The 16,309-nt window shown below is 35.7% G+C and overlaps 1 pseudogene; it reads left to right on the top strand.

The window, feature by feature from the left end:
- The first annotated feature begins 1,548 nt into the window (after window positions 1–1,548).
- Window positions 1,549–1,953, top strand: LOC131513476 (small ribosomal subunit protein eS24-like; annotated as a pseudogene).
- Window positions 1,954–16,309: the final 14,356 nt, after the last annotated feature.

Raw genomic sequence — 16,309 nt, 5'->3', positions numbered from 1 at the left:
TGCTACAAAGGGCCATATTTCATTCTTTCTCATTGCCACGTAGTACTCTGTTGTGTATATAAACCACAATTTATTTATCCATTCATCAGTTGATGGACATTTATGCTCTTTCCATAATTTAGCTATTGTTGAGAGTGCTGCTATAAACATTGGGGTACAAGTGCCCCTATGCATCAGTACTCCTGTATCCCTTGGGTAAATTCCTAGCAGTGCTACTGCTGGGTCATAGGGTAGGTCTATTTTTAATTTTTTGAGGAACCTCCACACTGTTTTCCAGAGTGGCTGCACCAGTTTGCATTCCCACCAACAGTGCAAGAGGGTTCCCGTTTCTCCACATCCTCTCCAGCATCTATAGTCTCCTGATTTGTTCATTTTGGCCACTCTGACTGGCGTGTGATGACTCGTTTTTTTCTAATTCATTCTGTGAGGCTATAATGGACAAATACTTGTTCTTTTGTCAAATAATGATTGCACATGTTATTTGAAACCATGTGAAAAAAACAAATAATGCCTGAGTATTGCAGACTTTTTTGATGTATTAGAAATGTGTCTTAACAATTACAAGAGGCAGACAATCTCAAGAATAGATGTCAAGAGAGAGAGAGAGAAAAGATAATTTTAACAAGTATCATCTGATTCCTAAATAACAAATGAACAACAGGGCTCAGAATATTTTTTAGATGATAAGAAAATCTCAAGAGTCAAGAATAGCTAGTTGAAAAAATGTAAGGACTCAGGCTAACCCAATTAAATATCTTTTGATAACAATGCTCAGTATTATATTCTGTAAAACATTAAAAGTAAATACCATAGATAAAAGATATTCATAAATAAAGAGGAAAGATGAGAATTGCATACTGAGAGGAAGGACAGTATATAAACAGTTATAATTATTAGGTAGTAGAATGATCTAGTTTAAAAATCAACATCTGAAATTCTTATATGATATCCATACTTCTGTTCTTTTCTCAAATACTGTTGGATTAATGTTGACTTATTGCCAATATATTTTCCTGCAAGTTGACATAAATGTATGGGTTACAGACTGTAGGGAACTCAAAGAGTATTACTTCTTGATGGTCATTGGTGTCTAGCTGATTTATTTTTGAACAGTCAGCTACGTCTATCCTGATGGCATGTGCTATAATGATCAATGTGAATGAGATGTATTTCCTGACCGAGCCAATATAAAAAGCATGAAAGTGAAATATTGCAGAAGCGTAAAGTCATTTTTACTTCTGTTTGGAAAAAAACACACTTTACTGCCTTTGACCTTTTAGTGTTTTCTTGTGGTTAGCCATCACATCATCCAATTCTATAAAAAATAATCACTTCCAAAGTGGCATAAAATAAACTAAGATCCCGGGTACAGTATGAAAGCACTGAATGAAGTAACATTCAGTGTAGAACAGAAAGGGCAAATGTGCAAATCATCAAGTGCATTGTATTTTTGGTTAAAGCTTTCATTATGTCAAGACTTTAAATATATGATTGGTCTGCGAATAGTAGTTCTTTCCTCCCTGGCTGCTTGAAGGCTCGGCTGTGATCATGAACAACAGAGTAATCGCCCGGACCAGGATGTTCATGCCAGTTGACTACTTCAGCAGAAACAAATGGTCCTTGATGCTCTTCACCTTAGAAAGGCAACAGTACCTAAGACAGAAATTCAGGAAGAAATAGCCAAAATGTACAAGACCACACTGAATGTCATCTTTGTATATGGATTCAAAACCTATTTTGGCGGTGGCAAAACAATGGGCTTTGCTATGATTTACGATTCCTTGGATTATGAAAAGAAAAAAATGAACTCAAACATAGGTCTGTATGAGAAGACATGGTCTGTATGAGAAGAAAATGACCTCAAGAAAACAGCAAAAGAAATACAAGAACAGAATGAAGAAAGTCAGGGGGACTGCCCAAGCCAATGTTGGTGCCAGCAAAAAAACGGAGTAAAGATTCTGCAGTGACTTTGTCTCTGGTGATTGTGCAGATTTTTCATGAGTGGATTAATAAACTAAGAACTTTTATGTGGAAAAAAAGAGATTTTAAGTATATTTTAAAATGCACTCTAATAATTCCTATCATAAGATTTCTGAGGTTTTATTATTCTCATGCATGATTTTTGGATTTGAATCCAAATATCCACCTAACGTGATTAAATATAGCATAGGGTCCAGTTTAATATAGACAATTATGCAAAGGTAGAATTCAAAGGACAGTAATTTTTATTTAGTTCCTAATTCTTTTTATTATAACTATATTATATATATTTATATACATATTTATATATTGTATGAATATTTATATATTGTATATAAATCTCACATAGTGCTATTTTATAAAGGAAAGACTGGGTTGATTAAGATGCTTACGCAAGGTCAAATACTAATAAACAGCTTAGTAATGTCTTTCTAATTCCTGAATCCTATCTACCCTATATACAATATTTACATATATACATGTGCATAAGTGTGCATACATATACACACACATACATGTATATTTCCTCCAAAATTGTCCAGTCAATAGCTTTCAATGTAAAACCATGCTGGTTCATCTAATCAACCCACCTTGGTTTTGGCTTAGGAAACTGAAGGTCAAAGAGATTGTGTGAGTGGACCAAAGTCAATGAATGAATTGTTCTGAGAACCAGAATCTAAGACATGTCTCTTGATCTTTCTCGAGGGCACTTTCCATTATATCATGCTGTTTCTATATCTTTACCATAATTTTTTGCCTATTCAACGTAAAATTTTTTCGTGTGTTTTTACTGAGGCGTGAAAATACAAAGCATTTACCATTTGGTAGCATTAATAACGACTCCAAATATTTATGGTTTAGTGGTTCTCAATCTTAGTTGTGCTCAAAAATCATTCACTGTAATGTAATTATTCTAATACACATGGTTAAGCATCACCCTTGAGGTTTCTGAATTAGTTGGTTTAGATCGAGGCTCTGGAATCTGTATTTTAATAAAGTGCTACAAATATTGCCAAAAAGACAATAACGACAGCAATAATCATACCTAACACATAATCATATAATAAAGCTTTCAAATAAAGTGTCCACCATTGTCAAAACCCTTTCAACATATTAACTCATTTATTCCTCAGAACAGTCTCATCGTTCAGGTACGATAATTAATGCAATATCAGATGAGGAAACTGAGACAGTTTAGGTGGCTGTCACCAAGTCACATTGCCAGAGAGTGGAGAAGCTAAAATTAACCATCGCTGTTATGGAGCTCTGGATCTTAAATGGTTTTATGTTCTTTCTCAATCTCACTGCATCTTTTCATGAGGAGAGAGGGAAAAACATTTTAGATAGATGGAATCTTAACACTACATTTATTCACATATTAATGAAAAAAAAAACTTCTGAGAAGTTAAATGTATTTTTTTCTAGTCATACAACTAGTGAGAGACCTGATGCTACTCCCAATTGAGCATTCTTTCTCCCGAAACATTACCTTTCCGTCATAGCAATTTTGCTCTCCTCTGATTATATTTAGTGTAAGGACGGTATTATTCATAATTATTAGTTGAAAGCAACAGAAGCAATTTTTAGTTCCACAAGACCAAAGAGTTGATCAAAAGTACACTGGGAGGCTCACAGAATTGCTAGAAAGGTGGCTCAATGCTCAAGTTCCAGGACCAATGGCCCCAAAACATTCCTTGAACTGGCCTGGGACAGCTTGTACCAGCTGCCAAGAACTCCACCTGACTGCAACCAAAACTCCACCAGTGCTGATAAATCAGTTGTGGGAACAGAAGTTAGAACTGTAACCACTAGCATTGCTAGAAATCCAATGTTAATTAAATGAACTCTGCACGGGGTGTACTTACACCCAAGTGGACTACTGCCAAATGAAGCTTTACTTGGGCAAGTACAATTGTTGGAATCTTGAATCATGATCCCATGTTGCACTGCAAAGGAAAGTGAGAATGTGCTTTTCCTGGCTTCTACACTGGGGAGGTGGGACTCCTAAAGCAAGCAAAACACGGCTAGTTTGTTTAAAAGTTATTGGAAAGCCAGAAAAATATGGACAGTTCAGAAAGGGATTGCATGCAGACAGATATTTGAAATGTAAAATCTTGGAATATTAGCAAGATGAAGAATATGCAATTAGGAGCATCCCTTAAAATAATTTTAAATCATACAGTTCAATAAAAGACCAAAGGATTTGTTTTCCAATTTTGCATCTTGGGTTGGAATGGTTTTGATAGTTTATGGTAGATTGAAAAATTAAATGTGGGAGAAAGACCTAGATTTCAATACTACTTCCATTCATTGCTAATAGTCCTGGGTAAATTTTTGTTACTTTTCAAAAAGCCACATCTCTATCAGGGAAATAAAAATAATAATTATTTCCCAGGGTTACATGAGGATTAAATGAAAAAGTGCAAGTAAAATTCTTGACACCTCTTAGTCCACTTTCTCTATCTCCTTTGGAAAATGTCTGAAATATATTGGAAACACTTTAAAACGGATATCATTAACAAATGCATATATGCCAATTACTGTGTTCATGACCTTCCAGATGGACTTGACTACTATGCCTTTTATGACCCACAGTATCAAAGAAAAGACCTTTTTCATAGCTCTTAAGTTGCCATTGTTCTTTCGTTTTTAATGTCTCTATTACTTTGTTTTGCTAGATCCTATATACCTTGAAGGCAGGGAGAAACTGTGAGATGGAGACAGATGATTGCCTACCAAAACACACAGTTTTCCTTTTCTACTTATTAATAAAATCCTGGTGCTATTCATTGGGATAATGAGCCCCACTGAAAGCCTACAATGTACAGAACCTTCTAAAGCTTTACTATGCCACGTGACTAAGTTCCGAGAAATGTTGTGTGCAACTGCTGGAAAACCATGTTAAAAGGACAGATTACTTTTATATTTTCTTTCTCCTTCTGTCTTCCTGCCCCTTGGGCCAAGTACATAATAGCTGAAGCTCCAGCAGCCATCTCGATCCAGGAGGTAACCTTGAGAATGAAGATCACATGAGGCAGGGAAGAGAAAGGGAATCAAGGAACATGATAATTTTGTATAGCTGCAGTCTCAGCACTGCACTGCCTTGCTCTGGACTTCTTACATATGAGAGAATTAATATTTGTGTCTTTTTAAACTTTATGAATCAAATCTCCAAACTCAATACATAACTGATCCATACTGTCTCTCATTTAAATTTGTATTCCCAATACTTATCACAATGCCTGACACACCGTAAGTATTTAATAAAGGTTGGATTAATTAACTCATCTATGGCTTTAAGCCAAATAGAAATGTCTTTTGCTTTGTCTATTACCTCATTTGAATAGTTACAATAATAGAAAATTTTCCATCTTAAGAGAGAGAAAACAGAATAGTCATCTGAAGATGAGAAAACTATGGCATATTTACTTACCTTTTCTAATTATAATTGTATTAAAATGAAAATGCAGTGAATTAAAACTAACTTGTCTATATCCGTTTATTTTTCTGTAGTTCTTTTTGAAAGCATGTGAGGTATTCTTTTTAGATAACTTTTTGCGAGCGTGCAATACACTAGAAAGAGATCTCAGAAGAGTTTGCTCAATCATGTATATTCACTCTTTGAGGTGGTAAATTTAGTTCCAGCATAAGTATTGTTTCAGAAAAGATCTGAAAGAAATATGAGCAGTAGATATAAAAACATAATATGAGTACATAAAATGTATGTACTTTTTCTAGTATCTCTCTAAAAAAAAGTTTAAATTTGTCTTTTAAAAGATTCTCTTACATTATTGAGAAAGGGAAGGGAAGGGGATGGAGGAAAGGATATAGTTGGACAATTGATTTTAGACACAACAGAAAGACCTCTGATATAAAAGAAGGAATCTAGAATCTGACTGTCAGTGGAGGTCAATGTGTGGCTATATAGTAGGAACAAGGTGAAGGACTTATGATGTGATGTCTGTTTTCTATGGAGGTATATATCCAGCAGATCAAGTGTGTGTGTGTGTGTGTGTGTGTGTGTGTGTGTGTGTGTGTGTGTTGTTCAAATATTACATATCTTTCCTGAAATTTTTCTCTACCTGACCTATCTTCCAGATAGAAGATTGCTAAATTCTCAGCCTATGATGATAGGTACATAAATTTTCTTCATAGTCTGCCAATATTTGCTTTGTATATTTTGAAGCTGTGTTTGAAGTTCTGCCTTTTTTGGCACTATAAAGTAGAAATTTATCCTATATTTCATATAGTCAATCTATGACCCTGTCACAGACCTGCTGGTTTCACCTAATCTCCTCAGATCTCTGACTGTCTGAACCTTCCTGGGGTGAGGAGATACCTAGAGCACAGCCATCTGATCATCATGCTTCTGTGGAGTACTCACGAGGTCAGCACCTACGTCTGACTGAACATGACGTATAGAAGCTATAACTATTCCCTACACTTTGGGATCACTTATTGTGCTTTCGTCTAATGTTTGGCTTCTGGAATCTTCCTTAATTATTAACATACATATATATACATATTATACATATATATATAATATATATATACACACACACACTCTGTATTTCTATATATGTATGCATACATGTGTATATATATACATACATTATGCACATATGTGTATATATAAACATATGTGTACGTATACATGTGTGTGGTGTGTGTATAATGTTACTTTCTACGAGGACAGTTTTACCTGATAGAAAATGTGGATTATATGGCTTTAAAGAAAAATTATTTTTCTTACCCTTTCTAATTTTCTTATTTTGGCAATAGACACCTTATTTCTTTTTTAAAAAACTTTATTTATTTTTGACAGGGAGAAAGAGTACATGGGCATGGGAGAGGGGCAGAGAGAGAGAGAGAAGAAGAATCTTAAGCAGGCTCTACACCCAGCATGGAAGCCAACACAGGACTTAATCTCATGAACCACGAGATTATGACTTGAGCCAAAATCAAGAGTCGGGCACTCAACCAATTGTGTGACCCATGCACCCCAAATATCTTATTTCAATAAACAGATATACCAGTGAAGCTATTTCCGGAGAGAGAAATTTAAAAAAAGGAATTATAAAATCTTATCCAAAATAACAGCATCTCATTCCTGATATACTTTCAATTTGAAATAGTTATGTTCTGCTCAAGAAAATACTGTCCTTTCTTATAACATCAAGGATTTGGGGTTGTGAAACATTGATTTGTGAATGCTTTGAGTTTTTCAGATTTGAATTTTAAAGTATTAATGTAGAAATAAAATATTTTAAAATCAAATGGTGGTATGGTTAGATATTCTTTTTTCTAATATTAAGTAAAAGTCTTATAATTTCATTGTTTCTTTATATATAAGTACATGGTAAGTAATCTATATTTTATGTTTAAATAAACTAATTTGAGAATATTCTACAATAATTATTTAAATAAATGATAAATATAATTTAGTATAGGTAAATGAGGTCAGAGATTATGAAGAGAAAATTAATAACTTATGTGCAGATGATACTTCATAACATAGTTTATCTAGGGAATATCTTAGATTAGAAGTTTTCATTGCTCTAGAGGTCTGTAATAGCATTAAAATACATTTCTTGATTATAAAGTAATTACACTTTTTCAGCACCATGGAAACACTTTACTAAAAATGTAGAAATGAGAGGGAATTGAAATGCTTATAACATGTACCCAAGTACTTGAAATATCAAAAGGCAATCACTGACTCCAAATAATCAACTGAAAGAAAAAAACCTAGAAAATTTATGAAGAATATAATAAGTAAATATAATTATTGGGATGATGGCTTTTATAAAATAATTGTGTGAGAATACATATTTTATAATAATAAAAAGGTAATAAGTACTAAAACATTTCAAAGGCATGTTTCACTAGTAAATGGGGACCAGGCATCTGCATGTTCCAAAGCAACTTGGTGATTCCCAAGTGAGCTAAAGTTGAGACTCACTGGTTTATAGTTTGGAGGGTATGCAGTGCTTTAAATCTTGAGTTTCAGACCTAGCATTTTATATTTGTATTAATCGGTAGCTATTGGAAGGTTTTAAACAGAGGACAGATATCTACTTTAAAATGACCACTGTGTCTGTAGTATGGATGGAAGATGCACAGAGGACATGGAGATAAGTAGATATAGGAATACCATTTTAAAAGCTATTGCAGGGGTGCCTGGGTGGCTCAGTCGGTTAAGCCTCCGACTTCAACTCAGGTCACGATCTCACAGTCTGTGAGTTCGAGCCCCGTGTCAGGCTCTGGGCTGATGGCTCAGAGCCTGGAGCTGCTTCTGATTCTGTGTCTCCCTCTCTCTGACCCTCCCCCGTTCATGCTCTGTCTCAAAAATAAATAAACGCTAAAAAATTTAAAAAAAAAAAGCTATTGCAAACTCTTTCGTAAAGAAGAATTTTAAATAATTCTCTAGATACTCTGCCCTCAAAGAGGTGGAGTTTAACTGACTATCCCTTAAGTATGGACTGTGCTTAGTGAGTTCCTAGATTAAAGTATAGGAAGTGGGGGGGGGGGCGCGGTGGGAGGGGAATGAGTAAATTTACAGTAGAGATACTTGGCAAACACTACCTAAACCAGAAGATCAAAGTTAACATTGATAGTGATTAGTCACCTGGATAGTATGCACCCCTTTATATGATTTGGTGCGGATGGCATTTTACTCCTGTGGTTGCCCTCCCCAAAATTCATGTTTGTTGAAACATGAAAAAAATGCCTCAACACTGTCAAAGTTATCAAAAACAAGGGAAAATATGAGAAATTGTTAGAGCTAATGATTCAAAAGGGTGATAGAGATTTAGAAGAATTGATCAAGGAGCAGAATAGTGAATGCTAGCGGCAGTGAAGGAGGATCTGGGTGCTGAACAGAAACCACGACTTTCAAATAATACTGATTGGAATTACTCCTTGATGTTTTGTCACAATGCTCAGCAGCTTGAGGGGGCTAGGAAAGGCAGTGATGGAGCCAGTAAATTCAGTTTAAAGATGATGAGGCAAGGCATTTGAAAATCAAGAACTCATTTACCCAGGAATATGCATGAGAAATGCATAAATTGACAATATAAATAATAAATGAACACTAAGGTGAAAAGCAGGCATATGAGGAAGTCAATTAATGGGTCGAGCCAGATAACAAGCCAGGATTAAAAATTTCTAATGAATTTGTCATGGCAAGACAGGTTGGGAAAAGGGAAAAATCATATTATCAACATGGTAAAAAAAATTCAAAATAGCATGGAAATTGATAAAACAGAAAACAAGGCAGGTTTGACTGAAGTGATTTTGTGTTCTAACAAGCATGTAGTTTGGTAAACAATAAAATATATTGATAGTGGCTTTCACTTTGAGAGCGAGGATTTTAATTCACCGATGTAACTGGAATGTTGTGCCCCTCTAGGAGAGTAGCCTCTCATAGGCCCCAGATGACTTCAAGATGGCCCTCTGGCTTGGAGTTTGGAATCTGCCTACACCAACCTCAAAGTTACTAGAAACTTAACCTCAGGGGTGAGTCATCCTTGCTTTGCTCCCAGCTTCTTATAGCTGCACTGAGGCCTCTGTTCCAATGTCTCATTTTGGCCTTTTCTCAGTACAAAAGGGAAGAATCCTTGTCGTCTTTTTCTCCTCAAATTTATCAACAGGGAGAATTCTGGTAAAGCCTAAGTGTGTTCAGTAACACTTGTGTACAAATTGCTTAGCCAGTGCTAAGCTTCCCTGGTCTCCTTGTTGTCTGTTCTCAAGCTCTTGTCTTGTGGTAACAAAGATGTCTGGTATCTGTGTATGTGGACAGAGGACTTCTTTTCTCCCTAGGAACTTGTAGCTAAGTGCTTCATTTCAGATAAAGGCAACACTCAATACTGTCACGTGCTCTTTCAAGTTCAGTCAGTGATTTTGAGCCCTGATTACATATTAAAAAGACCCAGAGAATTTTTAAAAAACTGATGAAAACACCTAGGCAGCATCTACCTTGATTTAGATTTAATTGATTTGGGAATGGGGCAGACATTGATTTTTTTTAACCCCCTTTGTTTCTCTACCTTCAAGGCTTTCTTTAACCCTGACTCCCCATTCCTTATTAACTTCAATAACATTTCAGCAGATTTCTACCTAACATTCAAGTATATATTTTCTAGCTTTGCTTCTGCATTCACGCATCTTTCTCTCTCTTCTGGAGGCTAAACCTGGTGCCTAATGGCTTGAGCTCAGACCTTTGAAGACCAGGACCAGACTGGGAAGCCTAGCAACTATCTTGCGTGAATCACAATATTATCCCTATCTCTTTTTCCATTGAAGAAAGATCTCCTTGCCTTAAGAATCTATATAGAAACACAGGATGGTGTTTCTTAAACTTTCTCATCTATTGAAAATATATAATAGGGTATATACCTAGATTCTCATAATAGACATTCCTTTCATTTAGAACAGTGCCTCTCCTCAGTTGTGATCTGAAGAGTAGAGGACATAATCCACCTCTGACTTTTAAATTGTTTATCAAGAATCATGAAGTCTCCCATCAGGCCATTCTCCTATTGCCTGAATCTCTATTGCTTGTATCTAACAACTAGACCACCATAGTGAATTGCACTATTGGATTTTCTATATGAGATTTAATCAAAGGAGCAGCTAAATACTGCACCTGGGATTCAAAAGTCCTTGGTGATAGATGTTATAATAATAACATGAGTATTACATGAATATTACTAGATCTCCTTGGGTCAGCTGTGCTATCACCCAAGTCCCTCCTGGAGACCAGTTTCCACCATGGCTTGGGGAAGGGTAGGAGGACAACAAATAAGATTAAGTCTAAAATGTGTCAAGTATAATGTGGACTTTCTTGGGGAGACAGGAAAGAAAGATCCCAAATTGAGTGTGAGAGGAAATGCAATACATAATATATCTTATAACAAAACTTCCTAAATTAGGTTTTAGGCATCTATGACAGTGGTGATGGATCTAAGGAAGCCTAAGCTTGTAAGAAAATGCCCCACTGGTCATGGCACTCACCTGCCATCAGGTCTCCAAACCCGCCATCGGGTCTCTAACTTCCCACCCTCTGCTCAGAGCACTTTGGAAAGTGGGTTGTCCAGAGCAAAGGATGATAAGATGGTGGAAGGTGAGGGGAGAAAAAGATGATGGGGTTTTAGGATTCTGCATGATTAATGGGCAATCACTTATAAGGTGTTTTAGTCCTTCTTACGCTTCTCCAATCTACATCAATTACAAAAGTGATCAGCTCTGGAGGAAAATTAAAAGATTTTCCTCAGGATGACCACTTTCAAAAGAAGCATAATGAAGAATTATAATGAAGAATTATAAATATTTATAACGTAATATTTATCCTTTTCATGATTACATATGCCATACAAAATTTTTGAAATGTCCTAAATTGGCATGGAGAGAATAATGTTTAGGGAAGACAAGATCTCCACAGCATTATGAAGGCGGCATTGATTGATTGCAACTGCAGGAAGGAAAAAAATGTTAGAAAACGATAACTTCAGGTTAAGTACAATTTGATTAGTTGAAATTGCCAACTTTGGGTTTGAGTCCATGTTAGAGAGAATTTGACTTTAAGAGGTAATTCATAAGAAAAAAAAATCTTACAAAAACAAACAAAAGAACTTCCACATTTAAAATTATATCTATATGGAGATAAGGGAGACAGGATTCATTATTTCTGGACGGTAAGGTGGTACCAGGTGATGAATTTGATTATCACAAGGAGGTCCTAGCCTGTTTCTTGGAGGAGCTTTGCCAGCTCTGCCCCACAGGTGGCGCTGGGCTTCCGTGTCCACAATACCCATAAGCCTTTTTTCTACTTCTAACTTTATTCCATCTGGTGCACTAAAAGTAGATGTCATACAAATACACATACTTCAAAATGATCCGAAGATATCTCACCAAGAGAAGGCTGTGGGACTATTTTCCTCTCATTTCTTACTTTTAAACTCAATTAAGAAGAAACTTTTTTTTTTCCTCCTCTGAGTCATTGCCTTTTATCTTCTCCTCTTTTTAGGTTCATTGTTGTATTTTCCTCCTTCATGCTAAGATGGTGGTACAGAATACTGATGAGAAAATGCTTATTTTAAAACCACTCATTTCTTTGAGCACAGAAAACCTGATCTGCATTTTTACAGATGTTCCCCTGGTCTGACCTCAGCCTTAGGAGGGTTATAGGTACTCTCAAAGCAAAAGGAAAAAAAAAAAAAACCCAGAAAATTCACACTCCAGGTTCTTCTGGATTGGCAAAGGAGGAGTTAGAGAACAAGCTACTCTACATCAAAAGCAATTGCTGCAGGCTATAGGATTTTTATGTTATTCCTAAATTAGTTTCTTTATATAACAGTAGGTCTAATTTTCAGGACAATCACGTTTCACGAAATACTTTTTTGGGGAAAGGAGAGGAAGGGAAAGTGGATTGTGTAAGGAGCAGTGTGGGTTCCTATTTTGATTTTATAAATGTGCAGATCACTAGTGGGACAATAGCCATATTAAAATAATAGTGGCTCATCCTAGTGTGCGAAAGTCTGCAGTTCTCTTTAAATTGAAATTACAAGCATGGCTGAAATTCTTTCTTTAATGGATCGCTATTATTTTTCAAAATCCAAATGAAATTGAAACATAAAGATAGTTTTATCAAACTCTCACATTAGAAACCTCCAAAATGGGGGGCGCCTGGGTGGCGCAGTCGGTTAAGCGTCCGACTTCAGCCAGGTCACGATCTCGCGGTCCGTGAGTTCGAGCCCCGCGTCAGGCTCTGGGCTGATGGCTTGGAGCCTGGAGCTTGTTTCCGATTCTGTGTCTCCCTCTCTCTCTGCCCCTCCCCCATTCATGCTCTGTCTCTCTCTGTCCCAAAAATAAATTAAAAAAAAAAAAAAAAAAGTTAAAAAAAAAAAAATTAAAAAAAAAAAAAAAAAGAAACCTCCAAAATGGAATATGGATTATTTCACTGGTCTGAGAAGATTTGCAAATACCTATCACTTTTGTCTCATTTAAAATAAATTTACAATAGAAAACAGAATGGATAATTTTCCAAAGAAATTAGCATTTGCCTAGCTGTTACGATTCAAACATTTTGATAGCAACGGCTATTTTACCATCTGAAATCTTTCTGATGTCTACAAGAAACTGACAAAAACAGCATAACTGGTAGGCTCATGTTGATTCTCCTGTGAAAAACCCAGTGGAAGAAATGCAGTGAGGCAGCCTGCATTCATCTAAGCAGGTAAAAATTGGACAACAAAGTGAGATTCAGTTATCTGTAAAAGCTGAGTAGGCAAACACTGATGTCGCGAGAATTATCAGTCACTCACATGTCTGTATGTTTACTGTTATAGGAGTTTTCCTATTTATTTATTTTTTAATGCTTATTTATTTTTGAGAGAGAGAGAGAGTGAGCAGGGAAGGTGCAGAGAAAGAAGGGAACAGAGAATCCTAATCAGGGCTTAGATTCAGTGCTCAAACCTAGGAACTGTGAGATGATGTCCTGAGCGGGAGTCAGACTGAGCTACCCAGGCACCCTGGCCTTTTCCTATTTAAACATAAGATCTGGATTTGAGGGACAGTGGATCATTATTTTTTTAAATCCTTGCAGTACCTACCATAGTATTATGTGCAGCTTGGAATGCTCAAATATAAGTAATTGAATAAATTGAATAAAACGTGTCAGCAAATTCTTTATTGCATATGTTCATACCTACCCATCATCCTCAGCACACTGCATTGTTAAGTGAATATCCTCAGCACATTGTTAAGTGAAGTTAACCATGAATTCCCATTCATGGAAGATAGAACAGAACATAGAGCACTGGTATCTGGGAATCTAGCCAACTAATTTGGGACAAAAAGAGTCCTAGAGATACTAAATACAGTTTTGGCCTACTTCACAACTCTTCCCAGAGTCATTTATACTTTGGGTACTTATATTTGGAATATATAAGGTAAGCTGCTTATGTATTTCCAAGCGATAGCAAGAAGAAATATGAGACATGAAAAATATGTGAATTATGTAAACTTCCTTTTTATTTATTCACTCACTCATTTAACAGGTATTATATGTGTACCACTTATGAGGAAATGAAGAAATAAAAATGAATTATATGTGCTTCCTCATCTCAAAATGTTTTCCTTCTTGTGTTAGATCTAGAAAAGCAAACAGACCTTTACAATGCAGACTTAATCCAGTCTTGGAGGATTATTTTTTTCAGATGTGTCTACATATAGCCTTATAATGTTTTCTAATGTGCTACTAATCACTTTTAATTGAGCTTTGAGCTTGCAGGTGTCAATTTAAATGATGAACATTGCTGCAGTGTGGAGTATCCATCAAGGGGAAAATTACCCTGAAAAAATTTTGCCATGTTGTTATGGACTTTTTATGGTGACTCTGAAGTCGCGTGTGTTCCTGATAGTGTTCCATCACCAAATAGAACAATAGACTCATACCTGGAAAGAAATTCAGAGATTAATTAATTCAATTCACTTATTTCACAGAAGAAAAAAAATGAGATTCAGAGGTTGCATTTGCTGGCCAAGATTACAGAACGTTTTGGTTGCACACCTACAAGTAGGGTAATTCTTCACACACAAAGTTAAATACAATTGATATCTCACAGTCATTTCTGAAAGACTGAATAATTATAAATAGATATGAAAATGAATGAATTCATAGAAGTAAATTAAAGGCATGACATCATTTCCCATTCGTACTAGTTGATTCTACTTTTATTGAATACCTAAACATCGATACTGTTCTTTTTGGAGTTGGTAAGCTAATCAAACCAGAAGCAATTAAATGAACTAAAATATAGAAGATTAATTCAGAACATAATGATGCTTTCTCTTATACACTTCATATTTACTTTTCTGGGACTATAACCTTGCAATGAAACGAAGACATGATGGTTACTAATGGTGACTCAGTGACCCTAGGAAAAAATTAAGATTCCACAGATAATACATTAGATGAAGAAATCACCTGAAAATTAATATGACTTCATTTTATTTATTTAGTAATATGTAGTGTTTCTTAGGTTCCAGACACAATTCTGGGTACTTTACAAATATTATCACATGAAATCTACAATAAAATTGAATCCCAAACTAGGTTTAAAAAATATAAAAGGGTGATCAGCAAATATAATCAATCTGTACCTTAAACAATAGTATTACTCTGATTAAAAATAGGATTTGGGGGTAGAAGGGTAGGTGAAAGGGGGGTAAGGCTGTTAAAACCTAGAGAGGTTTACCCCCTCCTCTATGCACCCACAAAACTAATATACTGATCTTCCAAGTCTTATTAATTGCATGAGTACAGAGCAGCAGGAATGTTCTGTCTGGTGGGAGGGTGTGGTTCTACAGTGCTGGTATATAATTATTTATTAGGCCATGCCACTATCCCAATTGTTCACTTTATTTATTAAGATGATCAAAAATTCACTTCCCTAAGTTCTGATTCCATACTCTTCATGAAAACAGTGACAGAGAGAATGATCTGTCTAATAAATGCAAATATTATAAAATAATTTGTATATATAATTTCTATGCAAAGAAATATTTTTTAAAGTTCATTTATATTGAGAGAAAGCAAATAGGGAAAGGGAGAGAGGAAGAGAGAGAATCTCAAGCAGCCCCTACACCCAGCACAGAGCCCGCGGCTTAACTGACTGCTTAACTGCTTAACTAAGCCACTGAAGTGCCCCACAAATAAATATGTTTAATAAGACACTTTCTACATTGAACCTTCCATTGTTTCTGTCCTTGGATTTCTTTAAAAAATACTTTTTGTCTTTTGACTCTCAAGGAATTCTGTTGGATGTCTGAGACACAGAAATGAAGGGCCACAAATATATGGCACTTTTGCACCAAGGAGAATTACATGATAGAAGAGGCAGGCAGGCCAACAAACAAATAATGAAATGAGTTAATAATGCTTATTATAAGGAAGTTGTATGTAGAATGCAGCTTGGCATAGAGGAAGAACTCCAAAGCCAGAGTTCATTTGTGCTTGAGCCAGTATTTGAGCTGAACCTGGAAGGATTGAACAGTTTGTCAGAATACTTGGGAGAGGGTATTTCAGTTAGATAAAGGAGTTTGTGAGAAGGAACGAATGCCTGAGTTAGCAGAAACTACAAATATTTGACTTTTCCCAGAGGTTCACTTATGATTTAATAAGTATCTTAGGTCGGAGTAACTTATTGCATTTGGTATAGCAACCAAAACATTTTTTTGAGTTTTAATGCAATAATTCAGACCCTGAACCATCATGGCCACCAGCATCCTATGAGGCCTTGCTTAGGCATCAGCTGGTGCCTATAGA

This window comes from Neofelis nebulosa, chromosome 6, assembly GCF_028018385.1.
Source record: "Neofelis nebulosa isolate mNeoNeb1 chromosome 6, mNeoNeb1.pri, whole genome shotgun sequence".
Lineage (NCBI taxonomy): Eukaryota > Metazoa > Chordata > Mammalia > Carnivora > Felidae > Neofelis > Neofelis nebulosa.
The sequence above is the reverse complement of the archived record's forward strand: the minus strand, read 5'-3'. Positions and strand labels throughout refer to the sequence as shown.